At 36.1% G+C, this 14,487-nt stretch overlaps 1 protein-coding gene across 2 annotated transcripts in view; it reads right to left on the bottom strand.

Annotated features, from left to right (window-relative positions):
• Nucleotides 1–14,487, bottom strand: part of Grid2 (glutamate ionotropic receptor delta type subunit 2) — a 1,592,033-nt gene that overhangs the window by 1,299,641 nt on the left and 277,905 nt on the right. The gene's annotated exons all lie outside the window — the stretch shown is intronic.

Genomic DNA, 14,487 nt, shown 5'->3' with positions numbered 1-14,487 from the left:
ATATTCATAAGTATGGCAAGGAAGATGTGAATGTGTTTTACCATAGTAATCATTTCCACATGTATAAAAATAGGAAAACAGCAAAATATTAAATTTACCTTACCTATCATTGCTGACACAATGATACTGACACATACTTTAGAAATTAACATTTGATAAAAATATATCGACAATAAATAGTATCTCTTTCTTGCTCATTGAAATCATTTTTATGAAGACTTTTTAGTATGCAGCAACATTAATGCAGATACAGATTAATCATTATGTTGAAATCTAATACTATGAGATTCAGATATACACAATTTTTAACGTATGATCTATTTTTCCCATAGCTGGAGCTGAAGCAGCCATTTCTTTTCAACCAGATAATCTCAGAACTAATGTGTATTTTGTAAAGAGATATTTTAGCCTGTACAGAATTCTAAATGAATCTGTTAGAAGACATCTGTAACCAACTGTTTTCTAGCAGATGATGTGGTTGACTTGTGCTGTTTATCTGAGTATTGACAATGTTTTAATGAAATTATTTTACTGTTAAGTGACAGAAAACTTCCACTGCCTTAACTATTACAGGTGGCTTAATCAATGGCAGAAATGATAGCAAATTAATCAATTCAGGGCTGCATTAAGATATACTGAAAAGAAATGCACAAAATAAACAGCTCATCTTTCCGCAGACAACAAGAGCTACACAGAAGAAACAGGTAATCTTCCTGCAAAGGTGTAAGCAACTTGCAGGAAATCTTAGCCAACATTTCAAATCCCAGATATTTATTTACTTTTTTTTCTGCTATAAAATGTCATCTTAAATTTGACTTGTACCCAAAAAAGAGCATGGAGCATTTTTTGTTAACAAAGGTTCTAAAATCTTTGCTGAGTTTAGTATGAATTGCTGAGAAAGGATACAGAGAAATTGCAAGTTCCAGTTCCAACTGAGTGGTTTAGTAAAATCAGGTCTCAAAATAAAAAGTGTAAAATGTTTTGGGGATGTAGGTCAGTGAAAGATCACTCTTGTGTTTGATCCCAGGTATCAGAAAGTAGTCACAAAAATAACATCACAAAAATAAGTTCCTGAGTTCCACACACTTGCAATAGTCATAATAATATCATCTATCCAACCTTGAAAATAATGCACATTCCCAGCATCATTCAATAATAAATATCCTAGATTTATTTTGATAACAATACAGTTCTCAAATGCAACGTTCCTAACAGTATACCTAACAGGATGACATGCACACAGATCCTCCTAGGCGTACTTTACAGTCACTTTTATTTCATATCCCATGATCTCTTCCATTCTGTGTGTGCACGTGCACACACACACACACACACACACACACACACACACACATGCGCGCACACACACAGTACACTGACAAAACTGAAAAGAATGATCAAAGGATAAATCAATACTATTCTCTAAATTTCCCTATTCTATCATCTCCTACTTAGCCATCTCCACAAGTAGAGATTCTGTTTCTTTGCATTATGTTTTATTAGTACATGATTGCAGTACATATTTACCTTCTTTTTTAATTTTTAATTTTTGATGTATTTAGGACAGGGTCTACATGGTGTATAGGTTCTCACTACATAGATAGGACTTGTGGGGATTTGTTTTCAGCCTTCCAAGCTCTGGGATTACAGGCGCGTGCCACCACGCCCAGTCTCAGTCGCTGTCCCTGGAGGCGGGGCCGGCACCGCATGCCTGGGTTTGAACCCGGCCTCATTCTTTATGAGTAGCAAAGTGAACATGAAACATCTTAATGTTATTTCAGTCCCTTCCCCTTTTCCTTTCATCTCTTGATCCCCCTACTGTTTGGGAGAGATCCATCTTCCTAATCCCTGTTACCTTTTATTGTGCAAATTTTTATTTATATTTTGGATTTTTTTTTTTTTTTTTGTATTTTAAGGAAGGGTCTACAGGGTGTACAGGGTCTCCCTACTAGATCAGTTAGTGATCCACCCGTTTACAGCCTCTCAGGAGCTGGGGTTACTGGCACGCACCACCACACCCAGTCTCAATTGCCATCTCAGCCGCCCTGGGGCAGGGCTGGCACAGCAGGCCCTGGGGCTTGAACCCCCGGTCCCGGTGCCTGCTTGCAGGGGCTTTAATCTGCTGAGCTATATGGCCAGCCTGAAGATGACAGGGCACTGCATAGGCCAGGAATTGAATGGATTTCTTTAGTGGGATGAGAACAGCTCTAATTTCTGTAACAATGATGGTAACAGAGAAAGTGATGGTGCTAAGTTCAAGGTATCATGCTTGCTCATCTCCGAAAGGGCACTAATGCATGAATTCGTGTTAGATGTAATGCTGCAGAAAATAATCTTTATGTAAGTCACAGGCAAATAACAGATGAATACTAAACGTAGACAGTTCTATAGAGCTGGAAAAATATTTATAGCTTACAATAGTCATAAAACCATGGTGATATCACGAAGTTTAAGTTGTTGATGGGTGACACGTGTAAAAGTCTTGTTCTGATTTTGAGAATTGATAAATCATTGTATAAATCAAATCACTGCATAAATCAAATAGCCTACTGATAAACAATGGTACTTCTGCATTGTTGAACCAGAATTATGGTCTACAAATATATTTAAATATTCCTATGGCTGAGGATATAGCTCAGCTCCTAAGCCCCTGCCAGGCAAGACCAAAGCCCTGAGGTCAGTCCCTAATACAAAAAAAAAAACATAAATTCTTATAATCCATTCATTCACTTGCTCAATTACTTTTGACTGTAAATCCAAACCAAATTTCTTCCATACCTCCAGGAGTAATAATCTGTCTGTCTGTCTGTCTGTCTGTCTGTCTGTCTGTCTCTGTCTCTTTCTCCTCTCTCTCTCTCTCTCTCTCTCTCTCTCTCTCTCTCTCTCTCTCTCCCTTCCACCTTTTCTCCCTCCCTTCCCTGAAAATTTTAGTTTTCAAAACTTGATATTACTGTAGATCACAAAATCAATTCATTTGTTAGAAATTTGAAAATGTTCTGCTAATAAAAGATTTATTAAATCACTTTACCTAACTCAAAAGTACCCAAAACATTCTAAATTTTTTCACATAAATTCAGCTATTGAGTGTCCACCACTGTAGGTGACACTCGAATCTCTGCAGCAGAAGATCATTTCCTAGAGCACAAAACTTATTTTCATCTTTAGATTGTCTGTCAGAGAATCTGAATAATTCAGACACTCAAGAAACATTAATTGATTAATCTTTGCTTATATTAACATAGACATAATCCCATACAGTAGGATACTTAAATCCACATGCAAGAACAAAATGTGAGTCATAGCCGAACTTAAAGTACTCTTTATTTGCATGTGATTTTCACAGAGCCACTGGCTAGAAGGACCAAGTTACTCAGCAAGGGATTAATCAAGCACTTTATTTTTAGAATGAATATTTAAATGTCTTTTGTTTTACAATAGCAAGTAGAAGAAACAATGTGAGCTGGAAAGGCAGAGGTAAAGAGCGTTTTCATCTTGCTCACAGCTTCCTTTAAAACTACTGAGAGTTTTCAAGACACTTTTCTACACAAATAGAATAACTATTGAAACATTACCCATATCTACCTGTATAATTATATATAGTTAATATACAAATGTTTCAAATAAATCTAAAAGTTTAAAGCAAGCAAGTTTCAACATACCTACACTACCCTTCTAAAATAAATTTATTCTTAAAAGAGAATTATGTTATATAGAAGGACACACGATACAATTACTCAAATTGGATAGAACAGGTTTCTTAGTTAAAAATAAAATTGTTTTTAAAAAGCCAAACTTTTCTCAGTCTAAACCTTCAATTCTTTGTTCCTTGAATTCTCCTTAAACATATAAATTCTTTAGGGAAGTAAATGTAATAGAAAACAGGACCTCTAATATAAAGGTGACACAGTGGCTGCCAGATGTAAACATTCAATATTCTTCAAAGTGCACATTTGATATTCCCCCCTCTGCTATTCTCCATTTTTCTCTTTCTTTCCATACCTCTATGCTTCATGCTGCACCCACCTACCCATCACCAGTCTTTCCTCAACACAGAAATCCAGCAGAGCCAAGACCTTTTGTTCCTTAAAGAACAATTACATATCGCATCAGACCAGAAGAGAGCTATGATGCCTCGACAAGAAATGAAGACAGGCAATCATGTGGTTTTCACAAACTTACAGCTTAGAAACCTTTTGGAAATGATGTACAATAACTCTCTTCAGAAACTGCAGTGATAAGATTTTAAGTGATGTGTCTCAAATTACACAGCCCACAATTGCAAGGGCTTGAGTAGGTCAGGTTTTCTTCTTTGAACTTGGAGCTACTTCTATATTATGCCTTTTATGCAACTGAATCATTTTATTTGTCGGGACCATATAAATCATGCCATGTATGTGGGTTTGTATATGCACATATTTTTAATAACTATACTGGTGATTAATACATCTATTTGATTAATTATAAGCCTTGATGAGATTGAAATTGATGAGCCATACAAAATACCAAGGTACAAGATTGTTCATGCATGAAATTTTTTCCTATTTCTTAGAAATTCAACAATTTTAATGGCAAAGGTTAAAGAAAGAAAAAAACACAACTCTGTCACTTGAGGCTATTTACTGGTCACATAAGATTTACAATTCTGCAAAGCTATTCAGAATTATTAACTCATCATATGTCCTTACTGTAAGTAACTTAGATGTCACTATTTATCCATAGATTTCAATTAATGATAAAGATTTACTGTGCATACATATGAACTGAACCAGATACAAGTACCCCAATTGAGAGATCTATAGAACTTTTCCTCTAAATATTATTTTTACTACCATAAGTATATACGTATGATTTTCATAAGGAGAGGAAATAATCACATCCATGACATACTGTGAACCTCAAATTCTTCTCCATTTTATCCTCTCTGATTGTTACTAGCATTTCATTGCAAATTAGAGAAAGTTTGAATGTGTTTAACACTACTGGACAGCACGAAAAAATCAGCTGTATTGTGACAAAAAAGAAGATTAGCGTTTCATACAACATTTAGGATCCTAACCATTTAGGAGCTAGCATTGCAGTGTACTTCTACTGCTACAGAGGTGGAGTCACTATGCATAATACCAGTGTTAGCACAATAAATATAGTTCTTATGCATATGCACACAGGCATACGACTTTCTACCCTGGTAGAACGAATTACATCGAGGTATCCACAAAACTTATTTCTGCATTACAAATGTTTACAGTAGTGTCATGTACTCAACAGGAACTTGCCTAATATGGCCCATTCTAATACTCCTGTAAGCATGAACAGGGTTTTCAAGATTCTTTTACCTTTCATCAAAGGGTACATTTTTGTCAGTTTACTTTACCTAGCCCAACATGAGCACTCTAACTTCAGATGTAAATCAAGACAAGTAGTACAGAGGGAAGCGCTAGACATAACTAGTAGACACAAGTATTTTTAATTCAACACATGGCAATCAGCAAATACTCTAAATAAAAAAAAATGGTTCCAGAACTGGGGAGATAGTTCAGCAATCTAAGCACTTGCCTGGCAAGCACAAGGACCCAGGTTTGATTCCCAGTACCACATGCTGTGCCAGCTCCGGATCCCTGGGCTGGCCATACAGGCCACTGAAATTGGGATGGTGTCACACACCTGTAATCCCAGAACTGGGGGAGGCTGAGACGGGAGGATCACTATGAGTCACAGCTGCATAGCGAGACCCTGTGCTGAGTAAATACATTAATAAATAAATAAAAATAAATAAATATTGGTTCCAGCCAGGCTTGTTGGGGTCTGGTTGTAATCTTAGTACTCAAGAGGCAGAGACGTAGGATCACTGTAAAATTCCAGGCCACCTGGAATGAGCTGAGCTACATAACTCAGTTCATGGCCACACTGTGCTACAGTGAGACCCTGCTCCAAAATGAAATCCAAAAGGTCTGTCCCATTGTGTTTCTCTGCATTTTATAATAAATGGAATAAAAACAACTATAGTGATCAAGGTCTATTAGTAGCAGTAATTGAATAACTGGTGCATAGAATTAATTTCCCTTAGTATTTTTCTTTTGTAAGTTTTTTAAAATTAATTTTAACGAGAAAGAAATAGCAATGAGATAGTTCCAAAACAGGTTAGTAGGACAGTTACAATAATTAATACATTGCATATTGTTGTCTTCATAGTAGTTTCAGAGGACAAGATGCACACATGATATCTTCTCTAAAAACTATTAGTACAAATCTTTCTTCTCATTCAACTAAGAAAAAGTATATCCATCCTAACTATTTTGTATATACAGATATATATTTTTTCACTATGAAGTTTTTTCCTTCATTTATATCCCCCTTTTTTGTTTTATTTTGTCAGAGATAGGTGTTCCATTGCCATTCATAGGTGCATGAATTCAGCAAAATAACCCAATATAGTCTAATAGTCCATAATAGCAATGGATTATCAGCAGAACTGGCAATGTCAGAAGTTGTTGACTTGAACATTTTACAGTTCAGCATATTAATATGATTTTACTTTTTATATCTCATTTTTATACCTTTCTGCTGGATGGTTAAGACCAAGATAAAGCAAGACTTACATAACAAAAAATGTAACTTTTGTGTCTGACAAGGTCAGTCAAATCCCCTCAGGATTTACCCTGAAACCATGTACAGCAGTTTGTAGATCTTTTGTCAGTGTCAGACCAAAAAATTAGAGAAAAAGAAGGGCTAAAAAGATTCATCAATATTTTGGCCCTAGCCCTTCAATGTCAGTGAGGACTCAGAACATAAGAGAATCTGTACTGTAACATCCTATAACTCAGAGAGGTGTCCCAAATTTTCTGTTCAAGGAGATTATGGGGCCACAGAGAAAAGTGATCGAGGATGTATAGTGTGCCTAAGGAGAGTCACCTAGAGGGAAAGCATTTTCTCAGGCTTTCACAGAGAGCAAATTGGTCAAGCAATGGCCGTGACTCTTCCCTTAGTCTTGGTGATAACCCTTTGGCAGAAGTAAAGCTGAGACACAGTAATCATCTCAAAGCCTATGTTAAGAACAGCTATAATATTGACAATTTACAAATACTAAGTAAACATTCTAAAAACTCTGAGATTGATATCAAACATTATATTAATCATATCAATTTCTAATTGAACAAATTGTATTCCGATGTTAATTTCAAAGCCATTAGGTAAAGTTGTATTGTTACATTAAAATTCTAAAGTAAGAGTTTATCTGTTTTTGATACTTTTTATTAATGATGAAATTCACTCAAATTCATATTTTTTTAACCTTTGGTAAATCAAATAAGTAATGAAATTATTTAAATTAAAACATATTTTAAAAGAACTCTGTAACTTAGCTAATATATTTATGCTTATTCTCAAACATTATGCTAAAGTCTGTGTTGAACTGTCTACTATATAAAATTAAACATAAAATATTTAAACTGTAGATTAAATGAGAACTTTTATATTTACTTTTTAAAAAGTGAACTTCCACAACTGTATATACATTAAAATGCATTCCTACATTTACAATGCTGTAAAATTCTATAATGATAAACCATTGTGACCAATGGTCTAACAGAGTGACAATTCCCTAGTTAGCAACTTTTTATGACAAAGCTCTTTAATAAGTTAGTTGGGGCTTAAATTAATAAAATTGTGACCAGGTATAGAACAAAAACTGATCTCATGCTAACTTTTCACTTTGTTCTAGGAGTTCAAAGTACACTATAACATTAATCCCCACTTCACTCCCCATAATTTTCTGACTTATGGGAAAGCATAATTTTTGCTTTACTAACAGATGATAATCAAGTTCAAACAGATAATGCCTTAGCAAGATCAGCAAGGGAATAAAACTCAGATAGTGTAGAAATGCCTAACTGGGAAGAGAAAATTCCCTGCTGAGAGCTGAACACACCTATATATTAATAGTGGGAAGTATATTATAATTTTCATCTAGCTCAGGTCAAGAACAAACAATTTTTAAGCATAGCAGGTACCTTTGAATGTTTATTTTTCATACTATTAGAACATAAAGTGTCTTACCATAAGAAGAGGGCCCCATGGCTGAAGAAGAGAAATTTGTTTCCAGAGATGCTTGGGGAGGGGACTTAGGTTTCAGTGTTAAACCTCTCATAGTATGAACCAGGTCTTATTTATTCATTTATTTATTTATTATGTATTTACTCAGAAATTTTCAGACCTCTCTCACACAGTCTCCTACTTCAGCGCCATCTGAATTTGCCTTTCATTTGGAACTCCTGCATGATCACTCAGAAACCCTAGGCCACTTCAGCTGCAAATTCTGTCATGTACAATGTCTGACCCTGCTGTGCGTTTCCAAAAGTCTATAGAGAAAAGGCTACCAAGAGACACCAGTGGAGTCTCCATGGGGAGCACACTAGGTGGCTAATCTCTAAGGATATCATTTCAGGTGGGAACACAGACCCTCCCTACTTGCTTATGCATTTTTATATTGGTTTCGGAGTAAACATTTCAAAGATCAATTCTTCCAGTAAGTTTCATTTGTTTATTTCTGAGTACCAACATTTAAAGTTCAGTAATTTAGATTTTTCTTTTAGAAGATGGCAATATTCAACACTTTACATTTTTATGTACTTTTCTTAATGAATCAGTGAACAAGTCCAGTTTTATCTCCTGTATTTTTGTCCATAAATCATATCTATAATTGACTCTCTATCTCATTGGTACAAATGTAGTTACCATGAGAAGAATAAGAAACAGATTTAAGAAACACTTCAAAATCTACACAGTACCTAGGGTCATCCCAATTGATATAATACATTAAAACAAGTAACAAAGTACTTACTTGAAAGCATGTTCATCCAGAAGAGTTGCCGATATTTTTAGAAGTAGAACATATTTAACATTTTTCTTCCTGTAACTATTCACCGTATCTTTTTAATACCACCTTAAGCTTCCATGAGAAAGTGTGAGAACTGCTATATATCATTCAAAGTAGAATCATATGTCAAAAAATAGCTGTACAAAAAAAGTGGTAGGAATGCTCTCCGAAGAGTATAACGGTGCGCATAAATAATGTAACTTAGGCTGTCTTCTGCATCTCTAATTTTATGCCTAAGTCTAAAATTTAATCTTCTTTTACTTGAAACATCCTTTCACACACCTGAATGAACTTAGTTAGATGAGATACTAGAAAATAAGCAACTTAAAAGTTCTGCAGAGGGCTGGCCAGATAGCTCAGCAGATTAAAGCGCCTGTGTAGGCAGACATAGGGGTCTGGGGTTCTATCCCCAGCTGTGCCATGCAGGTCCCACACTCAGGGTGTGCTGAGAAGGTGATTGAGACTGGGTGTGGTGGTGCATGCCTGTAACCCCAGCACTTGGCAGGCTGCAAACAGGGGGATCACTAGGAGTCCGATCTGTGTAGTGAGACCCTGTAGAATCTGTAGACTCTGTAGACCCTGAACTGAATACAAAAAAAAAAGTTCTGTACAATGTGATTTCTTTTCTTTTCTTTTTTCTTTTTTTACTTTTTTTGTGTATATTTTAGGGAAGGGTCTACAGGGTGTTCAGGGTCTCACTACTAAATCGGACTTATAGTGATCTGCCTGTTTACAGCCTCCCAAGAGCTGGGATTACAGGTGTGCACCACCACGGCCAGTGTCAATTGCCATCTCAGTCTGCTCCGGGGCTGGGGCTGACACAGCAGGCGTGGGGATCAAATTCTCAGCCCCTGTGCCTGCTTGCAGGTGCTTTAATCCCCTGAGCTATTTGGCCAGCCCTTGTGGTTTCATTTGTAAAGGAGAGAAATACAATGTGGAATATTGACATAGGAAAAAATGTACTATCTGGATATAAACCTTAATCGTTATGATTTCATTAAGTTTGGACCTACTTGCAATTTTCTTCATTTCATGAGCACATTTAACAATGGAAAGGTTTCCTATCTGGAGCTGAATTTTCTGCAAGCAGGACCTAATTTCTCACTAACTGCTCCATATACTGAATAAAGAACTGTGTTAGCGTGCAGTTCACTGGTATTGCTAAACATTCTTCTTCAAGTAGTTTGTGAGTAGTAACGAAAATGCACGTCTATAACTGGTGACTACAACTGTAATGTGACAGGAGTTCTGTAAGAAGATAGAAGTTGTGTGTGCTTATCACCTTCAGGGGATTGTAGCACGGATCTAGGTTTTTCCATATTTCTAGATCTGCATTATACTTACAGTCTTTACATGTATGAAAAACACTTAACGAAAATGAATTTCAGAAAATTTTCAGAAAAGTCTTAGTAGACAATCTTGCAAAAATGGCCAAGCTTGTGCATGCCTGTCATTGTGTTTTAATCTTTTAAAAAGTGATAATACGTTTAAAGCTTTTAGTTTTTGAACAGTGCCTCGCTTTCTCTTTTTGTAGGCAGATTATTTTTCTGGGCAGATTATTTCCTAATTAAATTACTGTAGCATACACCTACAAAATATATGAGATAGCCTTTAAATTTACAGCCTTCTGAATGTTTTAAAAAAAATCCATAATTGTAATCCTATGTACTTGTACCTCTGCTTCTACATTAAAAGTTCAGCTTATAGCAAAAAAAAAATGTGTTTTTGGAGAGAGAGAGAGAGAGAGAGAGAGAGAGAGAGAGAGAGAGAGATTTTCTTAAGTGATTTCCTTAAACATGCTGACAACATAATGTGCTAGTTATCCTCTTGAAGAAACAGTAAAATAACAGCAGTTGGAAGAGCTAATAACTTACTACAATGTGTTGTGTACGTTGTACAGCAATCCCCTGAGGAAGTTAATCATTATGCGTTGCAAAAACATACTATCATTTTAAAGAATATTTTTAAAACTATTTATTAATTAATTGTCTTATTTGATACAGGGTCTTGCTCCACAGTTCGGACTCATAGTGAGCCTCCTGTTCCAGCATACGCCACCAAGCTGGGTTTCGGGGTCCACAAGGCGTGCCCTGGTTTCTGGAGCTGGCACGGCATGTGGTACTGGGGATTCAACTTGGTAACTGTGCTTGCCAGGCAGGTGCTTAAATTGCAGCACTGTCTCCCCAGTGTCCAAAGAATCTTATGAGTTGTGGACAATATTAGAAAACCTTAAAGAGAAAGCACTGTGACCTTTTATAAATCTGTTGAAAAATATGTAAAAATGTACACATGTGCAGTTAGAATGTTTTCTTATGGTACTTCTTATAAAGAGAACCACCACAGTACCATGGCAAATATTTCAATTTTCAAAAATTCAAATAATTTGGTCACATATGAATGCCTTGGGTTGAAACTGTGTGAAGAAAACATGAGCCAATTCCTAGAGATTCTGCTATTACACATATACAGAGAAATGACAACTGAAAGTAAATATTTCTCCAACCAAAAAACAAAATAAATTTTCTTTTAGCTAATCATATTAAATGAATTGACACAGTATTTATCGGACTTAGAATTGTGTTTTGTTATTTCATAAATGGGTATTTGTTAAAATATCTTGCTATATAATTTTCAGCATTTTAAAAATTCATCAGGGCCAGCCAGATAGCTCAGTGGACTATAGCGCCTGCTTAGGCAGAGCACAGAGGCCAAGGTTTGGCATGCAGTGCCTGGCCGCACCCCAGGGGTGAGCTGAGACATTGACTGAGATCGGGAGTGGGGGTGCATGTCTGTCATCCCCGCACTTGGGAGCCTGAAAACAGGAGGATCACTATGAGTCCAATCTACGTAGTAAGACCCTGTAGACTCTGTAATAAATACATAAAATATAAAAAACCTCATCTATGATTCAATAATGAAGTGATTTAAAAACACTTAGAGATCTAGAGATGAAACATATATAGAACATATTCACATAAATCATCATTGCAAAAGTTCAAATAGCTATATACCTCTGGAGAATGTGTTACTTTATATGTAAAAAAAATTCCTCTATATCTTTTGTTTTATTGAACAATTCTCCCCAAGTTTCAGGCAACCAAACCTATGAGTTCTTTCTTTTTATATCATTTCAAATAAAATTAAGAGACTGAATCTCAGACTTTTCATAATTCTATCCCAAGACTATCTTTAGATTGGAAAGACATAACGTATGATGCTCTGGGAGGTTCTCAGGGAAGCTTTCATGACAGGCATTCATCTCAGAACATTTACTTGTATTGTGTCTGGTTACTGCCAAAAATATGTCTCATCAACTAATTACTATCGCACCAGTTTCTCTTATTTTCTTTTTTCTCTCTCTGCCTAATAATGACACTACGTAATGTCTCTCGTTCACCACTCCATGCACGAAGTTAATCACATTCCACTAATGTTTTCAGCTCTTTTATAGAGAGAGGGTTCCTGCCCTGGAATAAATCATAGCTCTCTCCAGAACTTGTTCTCCTTGGAGGCCTTTGAACTGTATATTTGTTTTTACACAAACCAGGCCCTGCAGCATTCATAAAGAGGACATTAACATTGCTTAGCTCCTTAAAGCAATTAGAAACTATTTCTTTTCCATTAGAAAATAATGTAATTTCTTCTCAAACTCTTGGCACTTGGGAATCCTATGCACTAATCATCTCCACACTGTCTCCAAATATATCCTGAACAGTCAACTAAATTCATGTAATAACTCGCAGCCTGACACATAATGTCTGCTCTGAGTCTGGTCATCATCTTGGGTAATACAGTTCCTAGATACATCTTAGTGGCTGATCCATTTTGCTCATTACTCAATGCTTAGCTTTCTTAATCTTAATATTTTTATGTGTACTAAACTCATAGTCATAAACTGATTCCCAGTATCATCTAGAGTTATTCTACATGTCTTGAAATGCAGCATCTCAGCCCCTACACAGTCTTTCCAGAAACCTAAGGACCATGTCATTATTTCTTCTGCATAGTAGCAGACAGATTTCCAGCCCACTCATCACTGAGTAGGCAGTTTCCATTTTATCAAAGTATTGATAAGCAACACAAGGGGAATTGAATCTAGAGATCTCTTTTGGATATTTTGGTCAGAAACTTGTTGAAAATTCAATAAAAAGTAGGCAATGAAATTTAGATGCTTAAGAGAAAAAAAATCTAAGTTACAGCATATATTTGGGTGTCACTGACACCCAATAATTCTGAAACATCAAATAATTCTGAAAAAGTATAGTGTCACATAAGGATATGGTACTAATGGAAGAAAAGGCACTAAAACAGACAGATCCCAGACATATTCAATTTTAATCAGAAGAAAAGTAACCAATGATAGAACACACAATATGAGAACAACAGCATCAATCAGGTAAGAGGCAAGTTGCATTCAAAAATTACAAGTAATTTTTAACCAAAAATAAGAATAGTCCCGTATATGAGATGGTTCCTAAAAGTGAGTCATATTGTTCATGGGTGCCGGGGTCCCCAGGAGTTCCATTCAAGCTCTTGTTTTTCTGTTCAAAGAACTGGACATGACAAGCAAACAAACCAAAATCCCTAGAGGTTTTACTTTATTAAATGTATTAATGATAACAGAAAGGAAATGATCTGTACAGTGTGTGTGGACTACTTAGAGTAGGAAAAGAAGTACACCTACACAGTGCAGGGCAAGCAAGTGAAAAGACTAACAGAGACCATGAGCTACATGGCACATCTTCATGGTCCTGTTTCGATTTCAGGTCTAGGTCGTCCTACAAGAGCTGGTGTGATTGTGTGCCAGAACTGAAGACAGCATTACTTGATTGGTATCAGGCAGGGAACAGAAGTTGTTCTGTGCACCTATTCTGAATCTCAGTGACCAACAGGTCTCTGTGATTGATAGACCGGGTCCAACAGCCCAGCTACTCTGTGATGCGCTCATCTCCTGCCTCATGAGCGTGGTAGGTAGTAAAGGTTCTTGCTCTGTGTTTGGTGACACAGAAAATGTTGATTATTTTATTTGTATTGTGTAAAATCAGTCTCAGTTGAACTGGAGAGAATAGAAGCCACACTTCAGTTTGTTCAAAACAATTAAGATCCGAGGAAGGGGAAACAGGTTTAGCATGTTAAAAGAATTAGCCTAACTAAATTGTCTACATTTCTTTCTCTTTCATTAAGCTAAAAACTTGGAAAAGACAGGACAATTGTTTGTTTTTTCATAAAAATTAATAACCCCCAGCATCCAGCATGGTGCATTTCCTCTACTCAGTATGTGTCTGTTAAATAATAGTGGTAGAACCACAATTCTGAAACACAGTCATACAATGCAATCAGGGATGGGGTTTTGAAAAGTTAAATATTCCTGTGTAGATTTCCTGAGTCATAATCTTGGGTATGAGAAGCTAGAGTTACACTGAAAATGTTCTATAGCTCTCTGAACCATTAGGTTTGCCTAAATGAATGTGAATGGAAGGGTGAGTTCCACCCCAAGGGGTAAGAGTCAAATAACGCTAGGTGTGGTTCTGCTCTTTCCTTACTGGATTCCCATGTCTCATGTAGTGCAATGAATCTAGTACTGTATTTATACATATCCTGGATTCATATATATA

This window comes from Octodon degus, unplaced genomic scaffold (genome assembly GCF_000260255.1).
Source record: "Octodon degus isolate 3935 unplaced genomic scaffold, OctDeg1.0 scaffold00125, whole genome shotgun sequence".
Classification (NCBI taxonomy): domain Eukaryota; kingdom Metazoa; phylum Chordata; class Mammalia; order Rodentia; family Octodontidae; genus Octodon; species Octodon degus.
This window is presented reverse-complemented; position numbering and strand designations above follow the sequence as displayed.